The 25,602-nt window shown below is 46.3% G+C and overlaps 1 long non-coding RNA gene across 1 annotated transcript; it reads left to right on the forward strand.

Annotated features, from left to right (window-relative positions):
- The first annotated feature begins 1,231 nt into the window (after positions 1–1,231).
- LOC139030546 (uncharacterized) lies at positions 1,232–24,673 on the forward strand. The gene is made up of 3 exons (XR_011482885.1): positions 1,232–2,208; positions 8,546–8,751; positions 15,911–24,673. It is a non-coding gene; the product is annotated as an uncharacterized lncRNA (long non-coding RNA).
- The last annotated feature ends 929 nt before the right edge of the window (positions 24,674–25,602 follow it).

The following is a 25,602-nucleotide window of genomic DNA, read 5'->3' on the forward strand; positions in this document are numbered from 1 at the left end:
CTGGGTTGGAAAGATCCCTTGGAGAAGGAAATGGCAACCCACTCCAGTATTCTTGCCTGGAAAATCCCATGGACAAAGGAGTCTGGTGGGCTACGGTCCATGGGGGTCACAGAAAGACAGGACTGACTGCATATGTGCATGCGTGCACATACACACACACACACAGACACACACACACACAACTTCTGGACATTAGCCAATCTGACCTCCAGGAGACTAAGAGGCTGAGGTTGAAACTTGCAAGGCAACCCCCCAAGTGAACTCTGAACTTCACTAGCTAGATCCTCTGTGGAGGCAGAGTGCTGTGAAATAGACATTGTAAGAGAGAACTGTGCTGTTATTCTTGTCTGAGGTCGTACTCCAAATCCCCTTTCATAAGAAAGACCCGATTTTGATGAACTTCTTAAACGTGATCGTGTTGAGTTCGTTGATGTTAGTGTCCTCTTTGTTGTGATCAGTAGACTGATTTGAGAATTGTATCATCACGGTGTAATAAGACCGGACACCACTGTTTGCCATCTTTTCCTCTTGTCATCGTGTGTGTGGGGGTTGGGGGAGAGGGAATCCGTTCCAGATTCATGAATAAATGATTTTTAAAATTCTGCCCTGAATAAACTGCAGCTGATAGTAACTTTTCTTTTATCACTTTGGTAATATCAGCCTCAGGGTTAAAAAAAATGTTTATGAGAAGCAATCTCCTAAATCTTGTGGTGACAAAGAAGAAGGTTTTGTATCACTGTCGCTTTCATTTCTAGACTGTTCCTGTGAGGATGGTCAAGACCTGGGAGCCGCTCTGCACTCACAAATAACACTCTTTCTGCATGGAATAATCAGTGCTCCCTGTATTGGGTCATGGAGGGCTGCATATGTTATATATTTCTTTCTGCGATGTCTGTGTTTCATTTCCACCTTGCATTATTTAAACCTCAGTTCTCAGCTCAGAGTTAATGGACTCTTGAGGTGTTTGTTTCCTGTAACTCTTACGTAACCCACTTGCAGGTGTGGGAAATCTCTTGTTCTCGGTTTGAATCATCACAAGTCACAGCTAAACACATAACCCATGGTGGAAAACACTTACTCTGTGCAACTGAAAATTCCAAAGTAGACCAGGGTCTGGCACCCTCACTCTCGGCGGCTCCTGGTCCAGAGGAGAACCCAGGAGGCTGTCTGCCTTCACCCGAAGAGCGAGCTTCCTGAGTCCACTGGCCTCCAGCCCCTCCCGGGTAGGTCTTTTTGAAGTGAGTTAGACACTTCACTTAATCTTTTGGCTTCTCTTGGCCGAAAAGGGAGGTGTTAAGATTCCTTAATTGTAGAGTGGTAGAAAGGCAAAACAGAATGACTAAGACTACCTACCCACGGAAACAAGTCAGGTTTTCTGTTTGCTGAAGTTAGGTCCCAGTCTGTCTAAATTGGACTTTTATTGGGACTCATTATGATGAAAATTCTGCTGAGCTTTGATGGATGATATAGAAAGGTGCTATCTTTATAGAAATGTGTCTAAGCTTATCCAGGTATTTGATGTCACCTCGCAGGTTGCCCCAGTGGATCAGCAGGAGACCCAAGAGACCTGGGTTTGATCCCTGGGTTTGGAAGATCCCCTGGAGGAGGGCATGGCAACCCACTCCAGTATTCTTATCTGGAGAATTCCATGGACAGAGGAGCCTGGTGGGCTGCAGTCCATGGAGTCGCAAAGAGTCGGACACAACTGCTGGACGACACGCGCACGTACACACACACACACACAGGTTGCCAAGAACAGTGCTAAAAACCATCTTGTAGTGAGTGTTTCTGGTCACCCTTCCATCCCAGACTGCCCTCTGGCCCCTGGGGGAAGGATGTTTTATTTATTTTTCAATAAACATTGTATTTTGCATAAAATAGTCCATTTCTAGATGAGAGTATACATCCCTGTACTTGTAAAGTGAAAAAGGGAAGGTAATGAAAAGATAGCAAGGAAAAGAAAAACAGAAGCCTTGTCAAAAATTATTTTTAATCAGAAGCTTCAGCAACGTGACTTTGCTTCATTTTACCCCTTTGCCCTAAATGCAGAGAAAGGTTTGGTGAAAGAAGCCATCCTGCTTCACTTCCCGCGGATCACTGGATCATAATGCTTGGGCACTGCTGATGGAAGAGGAACATTTCAAAGAAATACGAGGTACATGGCTCTCAGGGGCTGCCTGGTCATGGAGAATGATGTCCATGGGAGAGGTGAGTCCCATACGTCGGGGAAGGATGTTCACAGCTCATCACCAACCCCCACTAATCCTCAGCGGGTACCATTCCCAGACTCTGGGTTGGGAGCTGGCTGGGAGTTGGTTTGGTCTGTCCCGCCTCTCCCCCTACCCCTGCTGTGCTGTGTTCCGCCCTTCGCAGGTGGGAAGGCAGCTTCTTCCTAATACCTGAGGGCTCCTTCCTGAATGTGACTCAGCTCGGCCTCCTGCTGCAAGATTATGTAAAGCATTTTCTCGGCTCTAATTGCCTGGCTTTCGTTCCTCAGCCCTGCAGGCTAAGAGCTTGGCTTTTATTTGAACCTTCTCCCTGTGTGGCTGTGGATCTAAGAAATTAGCACTGGTCTTATTTATTTTTAATGGCTTCTCGAGAGAAGGGCACATACTGGGGTATGCCAACGACGCTCGTGTTGTCTGCAGCTTTTTCCGCTGTGCTTTGCCCTCCACCGAGAGGCTACACAGCAAGCTGATCCCGGCTCCCACCCCGCTGTTTAAGCCAGCTCAGGAGAGTCACAATCCAGAGTTGAATTCAGCTCATCTCTACAATATTAACCATGAACCCAGATGGTGTTTCTTGTATTTTCCTGTTCCTTTTTTAAGAAATATCTTGTCCTGAAGGGCTCGTGACACTTGGGTATCTCCGCAGGTCCCATACAGAATTAGTAGACATTCTCAGTCCATATTTGATGAACATTCTTAGAGAAGTCATGGAGAATCAATGTCCGGCCCAGTTCCTCCTCTTTATTCGTTTAAGAAAAAGACCACCTTGGGAGCACTGATCTGAGTCTTATTTCTGACTTCGCTGGCTCCGGGTGACCTTAAATAACTCACCAGAGGGGGACAGTCACTTCTTAGAAGGTAAAGTTTGCTGGGGACTGACCGGGCTCTTGGTAGAAGAACAACCTGTGGCCGCATTTCTCTCGGAACACCTGACTTGACTGAGGGCCAAGAAGCAAGGGTTTGGGATGGGAAGGGAAAGGGATTGACCTGGTTCTTCCCCAGTCTCCCGCCACTCAGCACGTCCCCCTCGAGTTCACGTCTCTGAGTTCCAGGGAGCTGCCAGGCGGCAACCCGGTCCAGCAGAGCCCAGCCCCGTGGGACTCGTGGTCCAGCAGGACGTCCTGAACTGTCACAGGCTTCAGTAAAGGGGACGCTAAGGCTGCCTGGCAGCCTGTGGCCAAGGATGTAGCCAATCCCAGGGGATCAGAGGAGGCTTCCCTGAGAAGTGACGTCTGGACACACAGATCAGAAAGAGGGGCACGTGCTAGTTAGGGGGACTCTGGGCCTGGCCACACCCCGCTATGCCTCCAGGTTCCAGGAGATGAGGGACAGGTGTGGGTGTGGGCCAGTGGAACATTCTTTATCCTTCGAGTGAAGATGGCAGGATCCAAGCCACTTCAAGAAACAGAATCTGTCACCTCAGTGCCTGCATCTGGCTCGGAGGTCTGGCCTCCAGGGGGCCAGGTCAGTGCGGGGGGTGGGGGGTGGGGAAGGGGGTTGAGTGGTGACTGGGACATCAGCGGACGTTTCGGAGATTTTTATTCGACTTGGAATCCAGATGCTGATTATGCAGAGTTGTTCTTTCCTGTTCCTGGGCCTTTGCTCATACCTCCCTCCCCCGCTCCCGCTGCTAGCCCAGAAAACGCATGCACATTCCTCCTTCTACCTTCAGAGTCCTTCAGAGTCCCGTCTATCTGAAGCTTGGGCTCTGGGGTCAGATAACAAGGCTGAGCCCTGGTTCCATCTCCTGCCAGCTGTTTGACCTTGCAGAGGCAGAGGGTTACTTCACCTCTTCATGCTGCACCTCTTTGTCTGTAAATGAGGATAATAACAGTGCCTAGGCTTCCCCGGTGGCTCAGCAGTAAAGAACCCGCTTGCCAATGCAGGAGACATGGGTTTGATTCTTGGGTTGGGAAGATCCCCTGGAGGAGGGAATGGCTACCCACTCCAGTATTCTTGCCTGAAGACTCCCATGGACACAGGAGCCTGGCTGGCTATAGCCTAGGGGGATCGCAAAGAGTCAGACACGACGGAGTGGCTAAACACCAACAGTGCCTACCTCCTGTCATGAGCTGACTGGAGTGCTTAGGAGAATGCCTCAGGAAGGGTTATTGAGTATTAACATTTAAGACCCAGAGCTCTTGGGAGCCTGACAGCTTCCACATTCGGAGTCCGGGCATTCTTTTCTTCTTAGCACTTACTTGGTCGGTGCCCTTCAGCCAAACAGCCCCAGAAGCAGCCCTGAAGCGAAACAATCAGGGTTGTAGCCAGTGAGAGTCCAGACCTGGAGCCATGGGGAGTCCCAGCAAGCGGGGCTTAGGAAGAGCTTATTGAGGATTTGGGGGGAGCCTCTAAGGATGTGGGGCTCTGCCCAAGATTGGAGGCTGCCAGGAAGCAGGCAAGTCTGCAACTGGGCATTTCGATGGGTCTTATCTGTGGGAAAGGAAGACGAGCCGGAGGATGAGCTGGACTTGGTCACAGAGCAACAGTTGCTCCTTCTGGCTAAGGGGTGGTTGTTTGATATTCCGTGGGTGGCTCACTGACCTTATTTTTTATCTGTGCTTAGACACAGTTATGGAGTGAACTTGCTCTGTCTCATCTAGCCAGTCTCCTCGTAACCTCTCCTGAGGTTGGTATTCTGCAGGTTTATCAGTTCAGTTCAGTCGCTCAATCATGTCTGACTCTTTGCGACCCCACTGCAAGTTTATGGCCACTTTCTAAATGTCAGAGGCTGCTCTCTTTTTCTCTCTTGACCCATTAATTATTTATTTGAACTAGTTTTTTCTTCCTCAAGAGAAATTGTAAGTGAACGTATTCATTCATGCAACAAAACAATAGCTGAGTATCTATATGGACAATGTGCCAGGCAAGATACAGCGGTAAAAACCCAGCCTTCCTTCAAGGAGCTCCAAGTCACAAGTTAAGACTGAAAGACTGTCTGTGTCAGTCTGTTTTGCTCATCAGCTTGCCATCAAGAAGTTTTCCATCCTGCCTGGAACTCCCAAACCCCTGCTCCCACGAGGCAGGGTTAGGAACTCAGTGTGAAGGTTGGACCTGCCACCCTTCCCCGTTCCTTGCATCCCTTGGACTGTGTCTGCCCAGGAAGGGCCCGGGGACTAGGTGTTCTGTGCGTTTTCCATGCTGTATCCACGTGTGGTCCACAATCAGGAGGGGTAAGGGAACTCGACACCCTTGCATCTCAGCGCTGTGCGCACTCCTCTCATAGTTTTCTCAGAAGACGATTTTAATTCAATAAACTTCTTAATGTTGATTGTCCTTTCTGAATGGCTTTGCTCTGTAGGGTGATTGTGTTTGGCTGGAGGTCAGAGACCACCTTACAGTTCAGCTCAGTCGCTCAGTCGTGTCCGACTCTTTGCAACCCCATGGACTTCAGCACGCTAGGCTTCCCTGTCCATCACCAACTCCCAGAGCTTGCTCAAGCTCACGTCCATCGTATTACAGGGGGTTCCTAATTAGACCAGCATCTGGGCGTGAGATGCTGTTGTAAGCAGTGGACACTAGAGGGCAGCATCTCACCCAGACCACGCACAGCAAAGTCAGGCGCTGTGCTCCCAGCGCTAAACTGTGGAGCACAGAGGGAAAGGACACCCCAGAGAGTTTCTGGTCTCCTCCACTCAAGTCCATACGGGCCTGCATTCATCCCTTTTGTAATAATTGCTGGGAGAAGTGAGCCCCTTTCGAACAGTAACCTCTTAACAGGTTTTGTTTATTTCTTTTTAAAGCAATTGCTTTTTGTTTGAAGCACACAATGCAGGAACTCCCTACATCAGGTTCTTTAAAACATACACATCTTCTCTTCTGTTTTAGATATCACCAGAACAGTGTGATGGGGTATTATGTCTGAAGCCTGCCTGTGGAAGGGCTGGGGGAAAAATTTCTTTGTCCCATTCTTTTTTTTTTTTAATTGGCATCATGTCCAACAGTGGCTCAGTCAGTAAAAAATCTGCCTGTAATGCAGGAGCCCCAGGTTTGATCCCTGGGTCAGGAAGATCCCCTGCAGGAGGGAATGGCAACCCACTCCAGTATTCTTGCCTGGAGAATTCCATAGACAGAGGAGCCTGGTGGGCTATAGTCCATAGGGTCGCCAAGAGTCCGACACAAATGAAGCTGCTCAGCACAGCACATCTAACCTCTAAAATATTTGCCCAGATAACCTTTTCCCATCCCATCACTGAATCTTTATTTTCTTTTCTCATATGAAATTTTATGTCACCCAGCAAATAATTTCAGAGTACTTTCTGAGTCCATAAAGACAAAAATAGTTAACTCTTCAAAGCTTCCCTCTCCAGTCATCAAATTAAGTAAAATCACCATTTCTAATCCTATAACTTCTTTCTTGCCTTACTCCATTGCAAAGTCAGCACCTTAGGACATTCTGCATACGCTATGTTCTTTACCAAACGTGTGTCCAAAAGTTGGGCCTTAAACTTAGCTTAAGATGGGAATCTTTGACATATCAACACGTATTTCTTTTAAAATTTTGAATATTTTTTATTTACTTATTTGGCCGCACTGGGTCTTAGTTGTGGCATGTGAGACCTAGTTCCCTGACCAGGGATCAAACCCAGGCTGCCTGCATTGGGAGTGCACAGTCTTAGCCACTGGACCCCCAGGGAAGTCCCACAACACCCATTTCTGAAATCCCTCTCTCAAAGTGCGAGGAATTGAACTTGCTGCACTGCGGAGTTTTAAAAGGTAAACTTTCACACTGTTCCTGTGAAATGGAGGTGGGGTGGAGGGTTGGGTAATAACCTGTCACTGCGAGGACAGGAAGTTGACTCCCGCGGTCACATGTCAGGGTCAGAGCTGGCGGAGACCCCAGACACAGGCTTTGTGGTCACCCGGCCAGTGATCTAGCTTTTCCTGCCTCTTTGTTGTAACGTGGCTGTCGTTGCCTGAGCTTGGCACTGATAACCTCCATTAAAAAAAAAAAAATCTATGTATTATAAGATTAACATTTAAAAAATATACGTGTCATGGGTTTAGCATTTTCTGTTTGTAAAGCAGTGTGCTGTCATAGAAAATACAGGTTTCAGAGTCAGACCACCCTATGTGACAGACCCAGCTTAGCCCCTTTCTAACCGTGTGCCTGGGGGAAGTCACCCAGTTCCTCCCAGCTGCTGCTGCCCTGTCTTTTTTTTCGGATTTGTGTATTTATTTATTTTTGGCTGTGCTGGGTCTTCATTGCCACGTGGGCTTTCTCTGGTTGCCATGAGTGGGGGCCGTGCTCTAGTTGTGGTGCGTGGGCTTCTCACTGAAGTGGCCTCTCTTACTGAGGAGCACGGCCTCTCTTATTGAGGGGCACGGGCTCTAGGGCACACCAGCTTCAGTAATTTGGGTGCTTGGGCTTAGTTGCCCCCTCGGCATGTGGAATTGTCCTGGACCAAGGGTCAAACCCATGTCCCCTGCACACTGGCAGGCGGATCCCTAACTACCAGGACCAGCAAGGAAGTCCTCTTTGGCTTTTAATGCTGTTGTAAGTTATCAGAGACTGGGCGCATGAAGGCGCTCGACACAGTGTCTGATGTACGTTAGCAGCTCCACGCTGGGGCCCGGTTTTATGGCTGGCTGAGTTCTTCCCAGAGGTGGGCGTCCATCCCTTTGGGCCAAGGTGGAGGCCCAGAAGGTCTGGGAGAAGTGACCTTGCGGAGCCAGAGTCGGAGCCCAACACAGACCTTCGCCTCTCAAAGAGCTTGAGAGCACGAGATGCAGGCGAGGAGAACTGAGGCACAGATAGGCCAAGCAGGACGGGAAGAATCCGTCTGTGATCTGGATGCCAGCCCACTTCCAGACAGCCCCGGTGTGCAGGGGGCAGAGCACGTGGTGCGCCAGGGTAGCAGGATTTCAGACATTCCTTCCAGCCCGAGGACTCTCTCTTGAGAAGGCTTCGTATACTTTCATTGTCAATGATAACAGCAGTAGCACTTAATGCTTTGGCCTTTCCTAGGTGACCGTGGCCTGCTCTCAGGTCCTCAGTGTAAGTGCAAGCTTTAGTCACTCAGTCGTGTCCGACTCCTGGCGACCCCATGGACTGTAGCCCGCCAGGTTCCTCTGTCCATGGGATTCTCCAGGCAAGAATTCTGAAGTGGGTTGCCATTCCCTTTTCCAGGGGAACTTCCTGACCCAGGGGATTGAACCCAGGTCTCCTGCATTGTAGGCAGATTCCGTACCATCTGAACCATTTTCTTCTCTTTTCTTCTGGCAGAACCTAGCTCGTTGCCTTCAATACTGGCACATCTCTTTGTTGGTTTTAAAGTCACCTGCATTAACCCAGGTCTCATCTTGGCTCTTTCCAGACCTTGGCAGACCACTTGCTCCCCCTGGGGCTCAGCTCCGTGTCTGTAGAACAAGGAGGTGGTCGAAGGCCCCTTCCGGCTCCTGTCTTCTGTGAAACACAGCTCCCACTCTCTCAAAGCTGTTGAAAATAAAAGCAAGGTCACCTCTGCAAAGCAATTTATGTTCACAGCTCTCCGGCTTAGCATCAGACGTGGACCATAAAATGGTAAGTAGACAGAACACCAAATAAGAAGCGGCATATATTGAAATAAAGGACGAAGTAGCAGAGAGCGAGGGTGTTTTCAGTGTAGCCAGAGCTGTTTGAGAGAATGTGGACCCTCTTGCCGGATGACGTTTGAGGGTCTGGTCCATTGTAATAAGAGGAATGATAGCACCAGGGGCGTGTTCTGCTGTCACACAGGTTGTCTGCCACCCACGGGCAGGCAAGAACCTCAGAGGGGCTCTAGATTTTGAGGAATTTCCCCCAATGAGTAAGGTCATGCAGGATAAGGTAGCTGGCACATCCCAGGGTGGTAAATCCCCACCTAGAGCAGAGAGAATACGGTGGCATCCCACGAGGCTGACTTCATGCCTTGGTCTTCTACAAGAGAAAGCAAATTGCAGAGAAGTGAGATGGGGGGCGGGGGGCGTTCATGTCGAATCAACTCTTATGCACATGCAAAGTTAGATCACTCAAAAATAAATGCCCTTCATCGTGATAACAATTTACACATCACAGCTATTTGGAATCTGCTAATCAAGGGGAGAAACTCAGGATGGGAAACCAGGCATTTGCATTATTTAATGTGTAGCCAGTGCCACAGGTTTATGGTTCACTTACCTGCCAGTGGCTCAGTGTTCACTTTGGAACTCAGGGAAGATCAAAATCTATGTACTCTCTGGACTAATATGGCAGCGAAGAAGCTTCAGAAATATACAGCAGTATGGGGCGGTGATTATTACAGTAGCATTTGGGCTCCCCTTGTGGCTCAGCTGGTAAAGAATCTGCCTGCAATGCGGGAGACCTGGGTTCAGTCCCTGGGCTGAGAAGATTCCCTGGAGAAGAGAAAGGCTACCCACTCCAGTATTCTGGTCTGGAGGATTCCATGGACTGTATAGTCCATGGGGTTTCAAAGACACAACTGAGTGACTTTCACTTTGGCAAATCTGAATAAAGTATTTGGGGTGGAAGTAATGAAACCAAACCCACCCACTCATTAGCCTTTAATTCACTCACATCCTAAAGAAAATAAAAGGAACTAAGAAGTTTTGGTAATATGAGGCATCAGTTATTAAAACTACCAAATGAATGCTCAACATTAGGAACTGTTGCTTGTTGTTTTAGTCATTAAACATCACAACAAGGTCCGACTGTCCAGCAGAGAGAATTCTATTCAATGTCCTATGATAAACCATAATGGAAAAGAATATATGAAAAAAGACTGCTATATATGTATAACTGAATCACTTTGCCATACAGTAATAATTAACAAAACACTGTAAATCAACTATACTTCAATTAAAAAAAATGAAAAAAACCATCGATTGGTCATCCACTGTATGCTGGGGGATAGCCATTCATTCACCTACCAGGCTGGTGCCAGGACCAACTTGAAAGATGAAGAACGTGTGGTCCTCACCTTCTGAGGTCTCTTGGTCGAGTGAAGAGACACACGGGTCAACAAGTGAATGATAACTCCGTGTGATAAGTGCTGGTCAGAGAGTTGAACTCACACATCCTGGGATATACAAAGGTGTCAGTCGTGCCTGGAGAGCAGGTGGATTTAACTTGAGGGTAAGGCCACTTCCTACCTTCCTACCTTAATCAGTTGCTCAGTCGTGTCTGACTCTTTGCAACCCTATGGACTGCAGCACGCCAGGCTTCTCTGTCCTTCAGTATCTCCTGGAGATTGCTCCAATTCATGTCCATTGAGTTGGTGATGCCATCCAACTGTCTCATCCTCTGTCTCCCCCTTCTCCTCCTGCCTTCAGTCTTTCCCAGTATCAGGGTTTTTTCCCATGAAGGAAGATATACAGCTGAAAAAGTGAGAAAGGACAGTCTAATCCAGGCAGACATGAGCTTGGGCAAATGTAGGGGGCTGGAAGGGACGGAGGTTGTCTGTGTCTGAGGAACAGTGTGCAGGCGTGGCAGCCATGTGTGCTTAATCAGGAAGTAGAGTGGAATTCTCTCTACATTAGTCTCTTTGATTTGTCTCCTTCGATGGGATAGTGGATCCTGTTCACCAGGGTGGGAGAGACATGAATTGAATCGTATGAGAAGCTAAGTCCCCACTGTATCTGAGACCAGTCCTGGCGTCTGGCTGCCCAAGCCCAGCTGGCCCTATGCCCGCTCCTGCTCAGCCTGAAAAGAGCAGGCAGGTCTCCAGCTGTCTGGCAGGATGAGGGTCGCAGGGTGACCAAGGGGTGCTTGGAGCCCTGATACGTGTGTGTGTGTGTGTGTGTGTGTGTGTGTTACTGCCTGGCCTGCGTGGGTCTTGGCACTGCGTCCACCCACAGAGCCCTTTTCCATCCCTTGCCATCTGGCCTCTGAACCATGGGCAGCAGGATCTCTGCCAAGAGTCCGACGTGATGGTTTATGTTTCTCTCCTTCAGCTGATTTGTTCATGTCTCAGGTCACTAATCCACTGCGAGAACTGGTGATCAGATGTCTGTCACAGAGGACCAAGGTTGTGAAGGGTGTGGCTGCTACAGCAGAAACAGCAAACTTAAAACGTGTGGTGTGCACTACCCCGGGGCCTTGTGCATTGAATTCTCCCAGTGAATTTCTTACTTTTTGACCAAAGATGTTGTTGGTCTTCCCAGACTCCTTTTTCAGAAGCCTATAGATTCCTTCCTTGCCATATTCACCAGGAAAGTATAATTTAATTTGCATACAGTTTTCTTGGATCGAATAAATCAGCTGAAAGCAGCTGTCTATGTTTTTCTCCTTCTGATTTACTTCACACTGTGTGATAGACTCTAGGTCCATCCACGTCTCTACAAATGATTCAGGCTGAGTAATATTCCATTGTATGGAATGGAATATTCCATTGTATATATGTACCACAACTTCCTTATCCATTCATCTGTTGTCAGTGGACATCTAGGTTTCTTCCACATCTCGGCTACTATAAACAGTGCTGCATGAGGTACATGTGTCATTTTGAATTATGATCTTCTCAGGGTATATGTCCTTCTGTGGGATTGTTCGCCCCCACTTTGAAAGAATAATGAGTTTCAGGAGTACACCCACCAGACTTCAGTTCTCTGTGAGTGAGGCATATGCTATATGTCTGTATCTAGCACAGTATGGTATTTAGCAATATAGACTCTGGAGCCAGGCATTCTGGGCTCACATCCTGCCAGGAGCACTTGCAGGCCGTGTGGCCCCTCTGTGCTTCAGCTGCCCCATCGGTAAGGCAGCACGGGTCTCCCAGCTGTGATGGCTGCATGGGTGAGGACAGCTGAGGGTCAGGACACAGCCTGGGCTGTGAGTACTGGAGATCAAACCCACTGCCCAGCTCCTCCTGGTCTCAGCACAAGTCTGTGAATGAACAGCAGCAGCCTTCGACTGCTCACCTGGCTGGATCCCCACAGGTATCCTTGCCTCTGGATCAGAAATGTAGGGACAGAGCTCTAGGGGAGAAAAAAAGAGTGGTTGGAATGACTGGCCAGGGAGGCAGTGAAATATCTTTCTTTGAGGTTCTCCTAACAATCTTGATTCTCCTGGGTCGAGAAGGCAGGGGTGGAGTCCTGTGTGTTTGTGAGGAGCTGGAGGCATGGGAGGGAAGGGGCATATGAGCTCTCAAACAAGAGAAAGGATGGTCCTGACTCTGACCTCACACAGGTCCACTCTGGCAATAGCTGCTAAGCTCCACCAGAGGGCGCCCTGGGGTTAGCATCCCTGAGCCAGGATTAGCTCACACCCTTCCAGGGGGTCTTAGTGGGACTTCTCAAGGGCTGTTCTTGGTCTCTGTTGAATCTTTACCTCCTGGAGCCTTGGCATTGTCAGCATCCACCCTTCATTCTTTTCCTGTGACCCCGAGCCTCTGGTTAAGAACGATGTCCTGTATCAATTCACAATATTTAGAGCTCATGGTGAATGAGACTCTGAGATTCCTCAGAGGGAATTGTCTGGGGTCTTCTAAGCATTATGGATGTGGCAGAGCCGCTCAGTGTCAGCCTGTCTTTAATATATGTGTCTGTGTGCATGTACACATGTGCACGTATAGACTCGTGAATGTAGTAAGTGATCATAGAGCCTCTTGAAAGTGAGAGGACAGTGAAAAAGTTGGCTTAAAACTCAACATTCAGAAAACTAAGATCATGGCATCTGGTCCCATCACTTCATGGCAAATAGATCGGGAAACAGTGGAAACAGTGACAGACTTTATTTTGGGGGGCTCCAAAATCACTGCAGATGGCGACTGCAGCCATGAAAGTAAAAGACATTTACCCCTTGGAAGAAAAGTTATGACCAAACTAGACAGCATATTAAAAAGCAGAGACATTACTTTGCCAACAAAGGTCCATCTAGTCAAGGCTATGGTTTTTCCAGTAGTCATATATGGATGTGAGAGTTGGACTTTATAAAGAAAGCTAAGCGCCGAAGAATTGATGCTTTTGAACTATGGTGTTGGAGAAGATTCTTGAGAGTCCCTCAGACTGCAAGGAGATCCAACCAGTCCATCCTAAAGGAGATCAGTCCTGGGACTGATCAGTTGGAGGGACTGATGTTGAAGCTGAAACTCCAATCCTTTGGCCACCTGATGCAGAGAGCTGACTCATTTGAAAAGACCCTGATGCTGGGAAAGATTGGAGGCAGGAGGAGAAGGGGATGACAGAGGATGAGATGGTTGGATGGCCTCACTGACTCAATGGACCTGAGTTTGAGTAAACTCCGGGAGTTGGTGATGGACAGGGAGGACTGGCGTGCTGCAGTCCACGGAGACACAAAGAGTCGGACACGACTGAGCGACTGAACTGAACTGAGATGTACATGTACTTAGAAAATATAACGTTTATACTCATGTTCCCTTAAACTATAAAATGCTTTACTTCTCTTACTGCTTGAGGCTTCTGGCTTGCTGTGTTCCCTCTACTTTCCCAAGACTGCAATCTCCAGAACTTAACTCATTACTGAACCAAACTCAGTCCCTTCCTCTGAGTGCAGTAAAGTTCATCTACCGACACCAGGTTGTAAAGAAAGAAAGGAGCGTTTATTGCAGGTGCCAAGCAAAGAGTCTAGGAAAGCTAGGTGCTCAGAACACCTGGACTCCTTAAAGGGTTTCTCAAGAAAGCATCGTTAAAGGCCAGGTGAGGGAGGTGAGGGTCCAGGGTATGTGATCTGCTCATGTGGTTCTCTGATGGGCTGATGGTGGTACCAGAGTGGTGTCACAGGGGTGAACATGATCAGTCCTTAGCCTCCAGGAGGCCTGGGGGTATGTGTTCATGGTCGTCAGGTAGTTAGCGTTTTCCATTTGGTGATGGTTTTAGCATCTGTAAAAAAAAAAAAACTCAGGAAGTTTGAAGAAGGAAATGTAATAGGAAGATTTGTTCAATGTAGAAGAGACTGGCACTATGGAGAGGGTGCCTGGAGAACTCTAAGGGGAAGAGGACGAAGGGAAAAGTGGACAAGGAAGAAGCTTAGGAACTCAGAGTAAAGAGCCTGCATGCCCACGGGCCTCAGACCCCAGAGGGGAGGTTCCTGGGTCAGGGAGCACTCTGCCTGCAGCACGGTGGTGGTGATGCTGGCGAGGATGAAGGTACCCAGAGCCGGTGGCCGAGGGCAGCCTGCCGACCCCCTGCGACACCACTGACGTGTCTGCATGCTGCCGCTCTGAAAAACAGACACAGATAAGGGGGAGGAAAAGGCCCTTCTTTGTCTCCCAGCCATGCCTCGTCCTGCCCACGCTCCTATTGTCCAACCTCAGGGCCAGCCAGCTGGCAACGGGAAAGCTAGCCTGCAGAGTCCAGCTCCAGTATTACAAAGCGGGTGAAGGCTGGGGGAGGCGGGTGGAGCTGCAAGACGTGAAATTAATAACTGGCACAGATGGAAAGTACATTTTTTCATCCCCAAGGATGGAAGGAAGCCCAAAACACCATCATGCAAAAGGGAGATAGATTGACTCAGAAAGGCATTTGCACCTAAAAACCGATGGTTTAGGTGAAAACATCTCTTGGAGCAGACCTATGAGATGCATCCTGTTTGCTGCCAAGGTACGGGGTAAGCAATACAGGGTGTTATAAAGCCTATTGTGCAAAAAATGTGCAGAACGCTGAGGGCTCTTCAACTGAGCAAATGCCCAATACAGAGTTGATATAGCTGAGAAACGCATTCTAGAAGAAATGGAGTCAAAAGACAGTCATTGAAAGATCACTCTTCAGGGAAGCTCTTTATTACTTTCAAAAATGGTGATAAACTTTTTCTGTACAAAATAGCATTTACCATCTCCCTCCCAACCTGAGTTCTTGATATTCCTGGAGAGTCTAAGACTGAGATTTGTAGGATCTGGGGCACAACCTTGGTGAGCCATGAAGCCCTCTCTCCCTGCTAGAAGGGAGTGGGTCTGAGGGTGAAGAGTGGGAAGGGTTCTTTCCATGTGATGGAGAGGCAGTCAGGGACCTGTCCAGCCCGGTCTGTTGCCTGCACTTGGGACATGGTGACCGATCCCTGCAGTCAGCAGTTCCTCCTCTCTCCCCAGAACCCTGACTCTCCTGCCTCCATCGCAGCTTCTCTAATTGCAAAGTGTCCTTCCTGATTTGCTCTCTAGACAATCATGTCTGCTCTGCAAAGTGCTGACTCCCAGCCTTGCTGGGCAAATTGAACACATCGCTCTTGGAAATGCCGATGCTGCCAAGGTCGGTCCAAGGGTCCCTCTTCTCCATTGGAAGCCTGCCTCACCTCCTGTCCATCCCAGCAGTGGTGAATCTGAGTATGTGTGGGGCATCGACCCCCAGCTGCACCAGGTCCACATGGAGTTAGGCCTCGAGCCCTTCTCTAAGTGTGATAGAGAATCTGCCTGCCAACGTAGGAGCTGCAGGAGATGGGAGTTCAATCCCTGGGGTGGGAAGATCCCCTGGAGAAGGAAATGGCAACCCAGTCCAGTATTCTTGCCTGGAGAATCCCATGGACGGAGGAGCCTGTCAGGCTACAGTCCATGGGGTCACAAAGAGTCGGACACGACTGAGTGACTTAGCATGCACACACGTACATTACACGGTATGTACATTTGGAAAAACTCACTTTGTACATACAAAGAACAGGTATGTACATTTGGAAAAACTTAAGCTCTATAAATTTAATTGTGTGTAAATTATTCCTCAATAAAATTTTCTTTAAAAAGTGCTTTCATTGACATTATTCTGTTTGTTCTCCGCAACAGCCTGAGAGAGGAATGCAGTGAAAATTCTCCCCATTTCATGTTTCAGAAGCCCAACGTTCAGATAAAAAATTCCATGAGTTGCCTGAGATCTCACAACTGGGATGAAATTCAGCCTTTTACTCTTGTTCCATTTTTTCTATTAGATGTACTACTTAGTGGTTTCAGCTGCACCATGAAACAGGGTATAAATTGGTTCTTTTATAAATAAGTGAATGGAATACAAGGTTCCAGAACCAAACCAAACCTGCAAGTTTCCTGACACAGTGGACTAAACTAAGAACTGGGGCATAAAGAGGCTTCCTGGTTGGTTCAGTGGTGAAGAGTCCACCTGTCAGTGTGGGGGACACAGCTTCAATCCCTGGTCTGGGAGGATCCCACAGGCTGCAGAAAAGCTAAGCCCGTGTCCCACGGTTAACTGAGACTCTGCTCCAGAGCCCAGGAGCCACAAGTGCTGAGCCCACAGGCTGCAGCTGCTGAAGCCTGGACGCTGGAACGTCCGTGCTCTGCGACAAGAGAAGCCACTCTAAAGAGAAGCCCAAGCACCGTCACTAGAGAAAAGCCCGCCCAGCAGTGAAGACCCAGCACAGCCAAAAATCAATTAAATAAATAAAACAGCATAAAAATATCCTCTACAGTGATCGTTCATGTGGGCATGCATGGTATTTATTTCAAAAAAATTTTTAAATTAAAATGTGATTGGTGTATTAATACCATAACATGTTATTTGCTGGTGTACGGTGCTGTTGTTTTGTTCAGTCACTCAGCTGCTTCCAACTCTTTGCGACCCCATGGACTGCAGCACGCCAGGCTTCGCTGTCCTTCACCATCTCCCGGAGCTTGCTCAAGCTCATGTCCACTGAGTTGGTGATGCCATCCAACCCATCTCATCCTTTGCTGTCCCCTTCTCCTCCTGCCTTCAATCTTTCCCAGCATCAGGGTCTTCTCTAATGATTCAGCTCTTTGCATCAGGTGGCCGAAGTATTGGAGCTTCAACCTCAGTCCTTCCAATGAGTATTCAGGGTTGATTTCCTTTAAGATTGACTGGTTTGATCTCCTTGCGGTCCAAGGGACTCTCAAAAGTCTTCTCCAACACCACAGTTCAAAAGCACTGGGTAGTAATTTAATATTTGCATACTTTATGAAATGATCACTGTGATAAGCCTAGTAACCATCTGTCCCTGTGCAGAATTATTATAATATGTTATTTGCCATATTCCTTATGTTGTATATTATATTCCCACGGCTTATTTATTTTATCAACTTTCCAGGTATATCCATGGTTAAGAATCCACCTGCAGTGTCAGAGACAAAGTTTGATCCCTGGGTAGGGAAGATCCCCTGGAGAAGGAAATGGCAACCCATCCCAGTATTCTTGCCTGGGAGATTCCATGGACAAAGGAACCTTGAAGGCTATAGTCCGTGGGGTCACAAAGAATTGGACATGATTGAGCTTCTGAGCACATTATTTATTTTTACAACTGGAAGTTTGTACCTTTTAATCTCCTTCACCTATTTCACACCCCTCCCATCCCCTTCTCTTTGGAAACCGCCTATTTGTTCTCTGATATTAGGAATGTCTTTCCATTTTCTTTAGTTTTGTTTTTTAGATTCCACATCAAGTGAGATCATTCAGTGTTTGTCTTTGACTTATTTCACTTAGCATAACATCTTCTAGGGGCCTCCCTGCTGGCTCAGTGATAAGAGAACCCACCTGCCAATGCAGGAGACACAGGTTCAATCCCTGGGTCAGGAAGATCCCCTGGAGAAGGAAATGGCAACCCACTCCAGTATTCTTGCCTGGAGAATCCCATGGACAGAGGAGCCTAGCGGGCTACAGTCCATAGGGTCACCAAAGAGCGGAAGATGACTTAGAAACTAAACAGCAGTATTCTCTCGATCCATCCATTTTGTCACAAATGGCAAGGTTTCATTTTTGTCAATGTCTGAGTAATATTCCGTATATGTACACACATAATATGTACAGGTATATGTATATGCATATATATATATGTATATGTGTATACATATGTATGGGCTGCACTGATGGCTCAGTGGTAAAGAATCCACCTGCAGTGCGAGAGCTGCAGAAGACATGGGTTCAATCCCTGGGTCGGGAAGATTCCCTGGAGGAGGAAATGGCAACCCACTCCAGTATTCTTGCCTGGAGAATCCCACGGACAGAAGAGCCTGACTGATAACAGTCCATGGGTTTGCAAAGAGTCAGACATAACTGAAGAGGCTTAACACTGCATACGTATGTACATATCATGTGCATATATATATATTGTTGTCTTTTTCATAATGGCCATTCTAACAGGTAGGAGGTTCTCTTTGTGGTTTTACTTTGTGCTTCCCTGATAATTAGTGATGTTGAACACCTTTTCATATGCCTGTTGGTCATCTGTATGTCTTCTTTGCAGACATCTATTCAGGTTTTCTGCCCAGTTTTTAATTGTTGGGCAGTTGTTTGTTTTTTTTTGATATTGTCTTGCATGAGTTCTTTGTATATTTTAGGTATTAACACCTTATCAGGTATATTGTTTGCAAAAATCCTCACCCATTCAATAGTCTGCTTTATGTTTTATTGATAGTTTCCTTCACTGTGCAAAAGGTTTTTAGTTTGACACAGTCCTATTTTATTTTGCTTTTGTTTTCCTTGCCTGAGAAGACATATCCAAAAAATACTGCCAAGACCAGTGTCAAAGAATGTACTGCGTATGTTTTCTTCTGGCAGTTTTATGGTTTCAGATCTTACATTTTTGTCTTTAGTATATTTGAGTTTATTTTTGTATATAGTGTGAGAAAGTAGTTCAGTTTGTTTCTTTCACATGTAACTGTCCAGTTTTCCCAGCAGCGCTTATTAAAGATGCTGTCTTTTCCTCATTGTATATTCTCATCTCTGTTGTCTTAGATTAATTGACCGTAAGTGCATTGGTTTATTTCTGGGCTTTCTTTTCTGTTCCACTGATCTATGTGTCTGTTTTTGAGCCAGTGCCATACTGTCTTGATTACTATAGCTTCATACTATAGTCTGGGGTCTAGGAGACTGATTCCTATAGCTCTGGTCTTCTTTCTCAAGATTGTTTGCTATTGGGGGTCTTTTGTGTTTCCATATAAATTTTGAAATTGTTTGTTCTGGCTCTGTGAAAAATGCTATTGTCTTTCAATAGATATTGCTTTGAATACATAGATTTCCTTGGTGGTATGGTCACTTAACCATACTGATCCTTCTAATACAAAAACACAGTACATCTTTTCATCAGTTTGTGTTGTCTTCAATTTCTTATATTAATAGTTTTCCTAGTACAGGTCTTTTATCTCCTGAGTTAGATTTATTCCTAGGTATTTTATTCTTGTTAATGTGACTATACACAGGGTTTTTTCTTAATTTCTCTTGGATGGTTTGTTATTATCATATAGAAATACCACACATTTTTGCATGTTAATTTTGTATGTTGCAACTTCAGTGAATTCATTGACCAGTTCTAATAGTTTTGGCACTGTGTCTCGGGGATTCTCTATATACACACAGGATCAAGTCTTCTGAGAGCATCACTATCATTAATTGGCTTCTTAAAAAGATTGCTTTGGTGTGAGTTCCAGCTTTGCCTGCTCAGCGGTTTATATTTCTGGGAAAACTTCAGGAAGTGACCGTTTCTGCATCTGTCTCCCTGTAGAGGGCACTCTTCTCATCCCAACCCGGGTTTCAAGGTTTCCAAAAATACCAAGGAGGAAGATGGTGCAGACATTGTCATGCATTCTTGATGCGAAGGTTCCCGCACAAGGAATCTCCCCTCCTTCTTTTCATCCTCCTTCCTTCCTTCATCTCGTTCAGCAAAAAGTTTTGAACACCTACTATGTGCAGGGCGTTGAAAGTGTGAATGACATGATCCTTCAGTTACACCTAATAAAGAGACAGATGTGTACCCAGAGAGTCAAAACACAATTTAAAAAAATGTTTATTTATTTTCGGCCGAGTCTTCATTGCTGCTTGCAAGCTTTCTCTAGTAGCGGTGAGTGGGGGCTCCTCTCTAGTTGCTTTACATGGGCTGCTCATTGTGGTGACTTCTCTTGTTGTGGAGCATGGACTCTTGAGAGCAGGCTCAGTAGTTGTGGCATATAGGTTTAGTTGCCCTGCGACATGTGGGATCTTCCTGGACCAGGGATCGAACCTGTGTCCTCTGCATTGCGAGGCAGATTCTTAACCACTGGACTGCCAGGGTATCCCTCAAAACATGATCTCAAAGTGCTGTGACAGAGGAGAAGAGGTTGAGGACCCTATAATAGGTTAGGTCTAGGTTGTGAAGGGACTTGTATAATATCTAAGGTGCTAGATTTTCTCAGGGTAGGGTGGGCAGGAGAACCTTAGCAGGGAGGTGTCAGGAACCCACCTGAGTTTGGAGAGGTCACCCTGGCCTCAACGTGAAGGCTGGATTAGGACTGAGAAGATCAGAGCCCCCTTTGCTGGCTGTGGCCCCTCCTTCTCCTGCCCTCAGACCCTGGAGGGTCACAAGTCTCCATCCTGGGCATTCTCATATCTGCCTTTATCTTCTCTTTCCTCCTGTAGCTGCAACCCCTCTGTTGCTGCCAGGTGATCTTTCATGTAGATTTTAGTCTATTGGGCAATGACTCTCAGTTTCACATCTCCAGCCCAGACCACTCTCCTGATCCACAGTATCCTGCATCTGAAAGCCTTCTTGGCCTCCCCTGGACTGTCTTAACCTGCTCTTCCCCCTTGTTTTTCCCAGCATAGTAAATATCAGCACCATCCACCAGTGAGTTACTTTTAAAATCTCCAGAACCACCTGACTTTCCCAGATCCTTCATACACTTTGAGCCCGGGTAGTGAAATTAACCAAAGTTAAGGCCTTGGAGAGTTTTAAAGGTGGACAGGACTTCAGACATTGATCAGTCCAGCAGAGGGAAAAAATGTCCACGTTCAGCAGAGCCTGCCAAGTGGCTGAGGCGGAAAAAGGACCCAGGGGATGCCTTTTCATTAAATCCACTGAGCACCCTGGAATCTGATCTCAGCTTCTTCAGAATGCTGGTGGCCTGGGCCTTGCTGGCTGGTCCTTGTCTCTGTATTAACTGAGCTTAATTGTCCAGCTGTCACAGTCGGCGGCCAGCCTTATCCTTATGCATTTGGGGCTGATCTAGCTGTTGCTGTGGGATTTACGCAGCAGTGAGTAACTTTAGCAAGACATGCATTTTGTGCTTTTAATGACTCTCCCAGCCTCCTCCCAGCCACCCTCACCTACCTGAGGCTCTGAAAGGCGGTCGTCTGATCTATATCTTCCATCCCTCCAACCCTCTTTCTGAGATAGGAACCCCGGCCCTCCCTCTTCCCTTTCTGCGCCTGTCACAGGACTTCTGGCCTCAGAAGGAATTTTGTATTCATGGCAGCGGCAGCCCAAGTTGTCCAGGGAATGACCCCCCCAGAGGAGAGCCGGTAAAGACTTTGCATATTTGTCAGCCTTCTAAACTCTTCTGACAACCTGCCCGAGGCTGCCTGCTTACTCCACTTAAGAACCTTTGTCTGGAACAGTGGAATTAATAGCGCTCACATAGATCTTGAAGCAGTACTGGCACACACACCGTGTTGGCCTCCCATTGTGCTAGTGGTGGGGACCAGCCTGCCTGGTACTTGAAACATGAGGGACCACAGATGTAGGAAGGCCATCCTCGATTTCAAAGCTGCAGAAGAGATGGACTTCTGAGTAAACCACGCCCAGGGCATCTCTCCGGCAGGCCAGTTCTTATCCCCGACATCCATACATGGCTCTGGCCACCCCAGGCCCCAAAAGACAAGAGTTCATTGCCCATTCATGGCCTGCTAGGGCCCACTGAGTTTCAGTCTTAGGCTGGATGGAGCCTAAGAGCTACCCAGGACAGCCATCCATATTTTGTGACCATAGGGGGATGCTCTCCGGATTTGACTTATGGATCTGGTCAGGGTGGAGCCTGAGTCTGCATCTTCATCACTTCAGTGTCTTTTGAGTCATAGAAGGTTCACATTGCACGTCCAGAAATGAATTAAAATCTTCCCTGGGAGTCAATGTCCCATGTGATTGGACTCCAACTTATATTCATAAATACATGTGCTGCTGCTCCCTGATACTTATTATGTGTTTTAGCAAAACGATATGGTCCTTTGCTCACATACACCATTTCTGAAAGCCGCATCTTCCAGGCACGTATCTTTCCTTGTTGTCTGGCAGCTGTCACTCACAGTTACATCCATCCCTAAGGCCTGATTTCAGCCACGCTTTCTCCACAAAGGACTTTCTTGGCTCTTCCCCTCAAAGATTTCTCCTTCCTCTATGTCCTGCCGGCTCAGTTGGCATCACTGTGACCACGTTAGTGACTACTTTAGGTATTTGTAGGTACCTTGTTTGCCTCCTGCTGTGATTAGATTGTAAACTCTCCAAGGATGGGCCATTCTCCGCCACCTCCATAGCCCCATCTCATATCTAAGAGAGCCTTCTGCACAAGCTAGGAGCTCCATAAACATCTGTTGTGAAATGAATGTGAATCAAGAAATGAGCAGTTAAGGAATTTTGGAAAACTCAGCTGGTGATGGAGTCCAGAGTAAATGAGAAAGTCAAGAGCAGGAAATGTGCTGGTTTGATCTCTCTTCGGAAGAAGCCAGCTGCATTCCCCAATGAAATTCTCTCCTTTAAAAAAAAAAAAAGAAGGAAAGAAAAAACTAAAAGCGGCAAAGTTGGCAGAGGAAGTGATAACATCACCTTTCATTCCTTTCATTCCTTCACAGATGTGTCCCTCAGCTAAAACTAGAAACATCAGATGACTACATCTCCAGGCCTCATCTTCCACCTAAGTTTACCAGAATATACACACACACTCCTTCCTGGGGGACAAGCATCAAGTATGTTTTAAGTGCTTGTAAGTATTCTTAGTAGGACAGAAAGTGTCACCAACTTATGCAAGTATAGAGTATTGAGGTACATTTTAGTTCTTATGAGTGTATAAAGGCCAAGACTGTAGATATGTATTTATCTTTGTTAGATTTATAATAAATCCATGTGGACTGTCAGCGGTAACAGACGTGCCACCATACTGCGATGCTGTAAAGTATTGAGCAGGTGGCTGACACCTGGCATCCTGTCCCAGAGCTCATGACAGTGAAAGCCAAGAGTCCAGGGACACTGGACCACAGGAAAAGCGTGACCTGACCAGGACTGGATACGGCCGGGCCGACCTGCAGTCAGCCAGGGTGTTCCGGGGGAGGGAGAGGGAATTCATGTCATTGCGGGATATTGTTGTTTGTCCTTGTTGTCTGTCTCTCCTGTCGTCTTCCAAAGGGCTTGTCTCTCTTGCTGAATTGACCCTGAGTATCAGACTTTATGTTTACAGGTTTATTGATGTGTAATTTACATACCTTAAAATTCACTCCTTGTGAGTATATGATTTAATTATTTTTAGTCAATGCATAGAGTTGTACAACCATCACCATGAGCCAGTCTGAGAACTTTGCCATCATCCTAAAAATTTCTATCAAGTTCATTTGCAGTCAACACCGACTCCCACCCCTCAGTCCAGGTAGTCACGAATCTGCTTTCTGTCTGTAATCTGTCTTTTCTGGACATTTGGTATGAATGAATCATATAATATACATAAGCTGTGCAACTGGCTTCTTGAAGCATGATTTGTTTAGGTTCATCCGTGCTGTAATAAGCACTGGTATCTCATTCCTTTCTATGACTAAATAGTATTCTACTGCGTGGATATTCCACATGGAGTTTATCCATTCAGCAGCTGGTAGGTGTGTGGATTATTTCCAGTTTGAAGTGATTATCAATGATGCTGCTGTGAACATTCACTTACAAGTCTTTGTGAGAACATGTCTTCCTTTCTCTTGGGTAGATTCCTTAGAGTGAATTTGCAGGGTTTGGGTAACTTTTTGTTTCACTTAAGGAAACAACCATTTTCCCAAAGTAGATATACCATTTTCATTCCTGCCAGGAATTTTTTAAAAAAGTGGGTTGTCACATGAAAAGATGCTCAGCATCACTCATTATCAGAGAAATGCAAATAAAAACCACAATGAGGTACCATTACACGCCAGTCAGGATGGCTGCTATCCAAAAGTCTACAAGCAATAAATGCTGGAGAGGGTGTGGAGAAAAGGGAACCCTCTTACACTGTTGGTGGGAATGCAAACTAGTACAGCCGATATGGAAAACAGTGTGGAGATTTCTTAAAAAACTGGAAATAGAACTGCCATATGACCCAGCAATCCCACTTCTGGGCATACACACCGAGGAAACCAGATCTGAAAGAGATACATGCACCCCAATGTTCATCGCAGCACTGTTTATAATAGCCAGGACATGGAAGCAACCTAGATGCCCATCAGCAGACGAATGGATAAGGAAGCTGTGGTACATGTGCATGATGGAATATTACTCAGCCATTAAAAAGAATTCATTTGAATCAGTTCTAATGAGATGGATGAAACTGGAGCCCATTATACAGAGTGAAGTAAGCCAGAAAGATAAAGACCATTATAGTATACTAACACATATATATGGAATTTAGAAAGATGGTAATGATAACCCTATATGCAAAACAGAAAAAGAGACACAGATGTATAGAACAGACTTTTGGACTCCGTGGGAGAAGGCGAGGGTGGGATGTTTCAAGAGAACAGCACTGAAACATGTATATTATCTAGGGTGAAACAGATCACCAGCCCAGGTTGGATGCATGAGACAAGTGCTCAAGGCTGGTGCACTGGGAAGAGCCAAAGGGATCAGGTGGAGCGGGAGGTGGGAGGGGGGATCGGGATGGGGAATACATGTAAATCCATGGCTGATTCATGTCAATGTATGACAAAAACCACTGCAATATTGTAAAGTAATTGGCCTCCAACTAATAAAAATAAATGAAAAAAAAATGGGTTGTCTTATTATTGAGTTGTAAAAGTTCTTTTTGTATTCTGGATACAAGTCCTTTATCAAGTACATATTTTGCAAATATTTTGTCCCAATCTATGGCTGGATTTTTCCATTTATTAACGTTATTTGTTGAAGCACAAAGGTTTTTTTTTTTTTAATTTTTTTTTTTGTTCCAAACTTTAAACCTTTCATTTTGTACTGGGGTATAGGTGATTAACAATGTTGTGATAGTTTCAAGTGAACAGCAAAGGGACTCTGCTATATGTATACAATGTATCTATATTCCCTTAAACTCCTCTCCCATCCTATCTTCCCTGTAACATTGAACAGAGTTCCACCTGCTACACTAGTAGATCCTTGTTGGTTATCCATTTTAAATATAGCAGTGTGTAGATGACCTTCCCACGTTATCCATTTTTTAGTGACTCTTGTTTTGGAGCCATAAAGATTTTCACAAGATTTTTCTCCTATGTTTTCTTCTACAAGTTTTATAGTTTTAGCTCTTTTACTTAGCACTATGACCCATTTTGAGTTAATTTTTATGCATGATTGAGAGAAGGATCTAGGTTGTATATATCCCTTATCCCAGCTCCTATTGCTGCAAAGATGACAATATCTTCATCGAATCGTTTTGTTACTTTAGTTGACAGTCAGTGGATCGTAAATGTAAAGTTTTATTTCTGGACTTTTAATTCTGTTCCAGTAATCCATACACCTGTCTTAATGCCAATATCACATTGCCTTGATCACTGAAGCTTCCTAATATATTTTGTA

The sequence above is a fragment of the Odocoileus virginianus genome, chromosome 23, assembly GCF_023699985.2.
Source record: "Odocoileus virginianus isolate 20LAN1187 ecotype Illinois chromosome 23, Ovbor_1.2, whole genome shotgun sequence".
Classification (NCBI taxonomy): domain Eukaryota; kingdom Metazoa; phylum Chordata; class Mammalia; order Artiodactyla; family Cervidae; genus Odocoileus; species Odocoileus virginianus.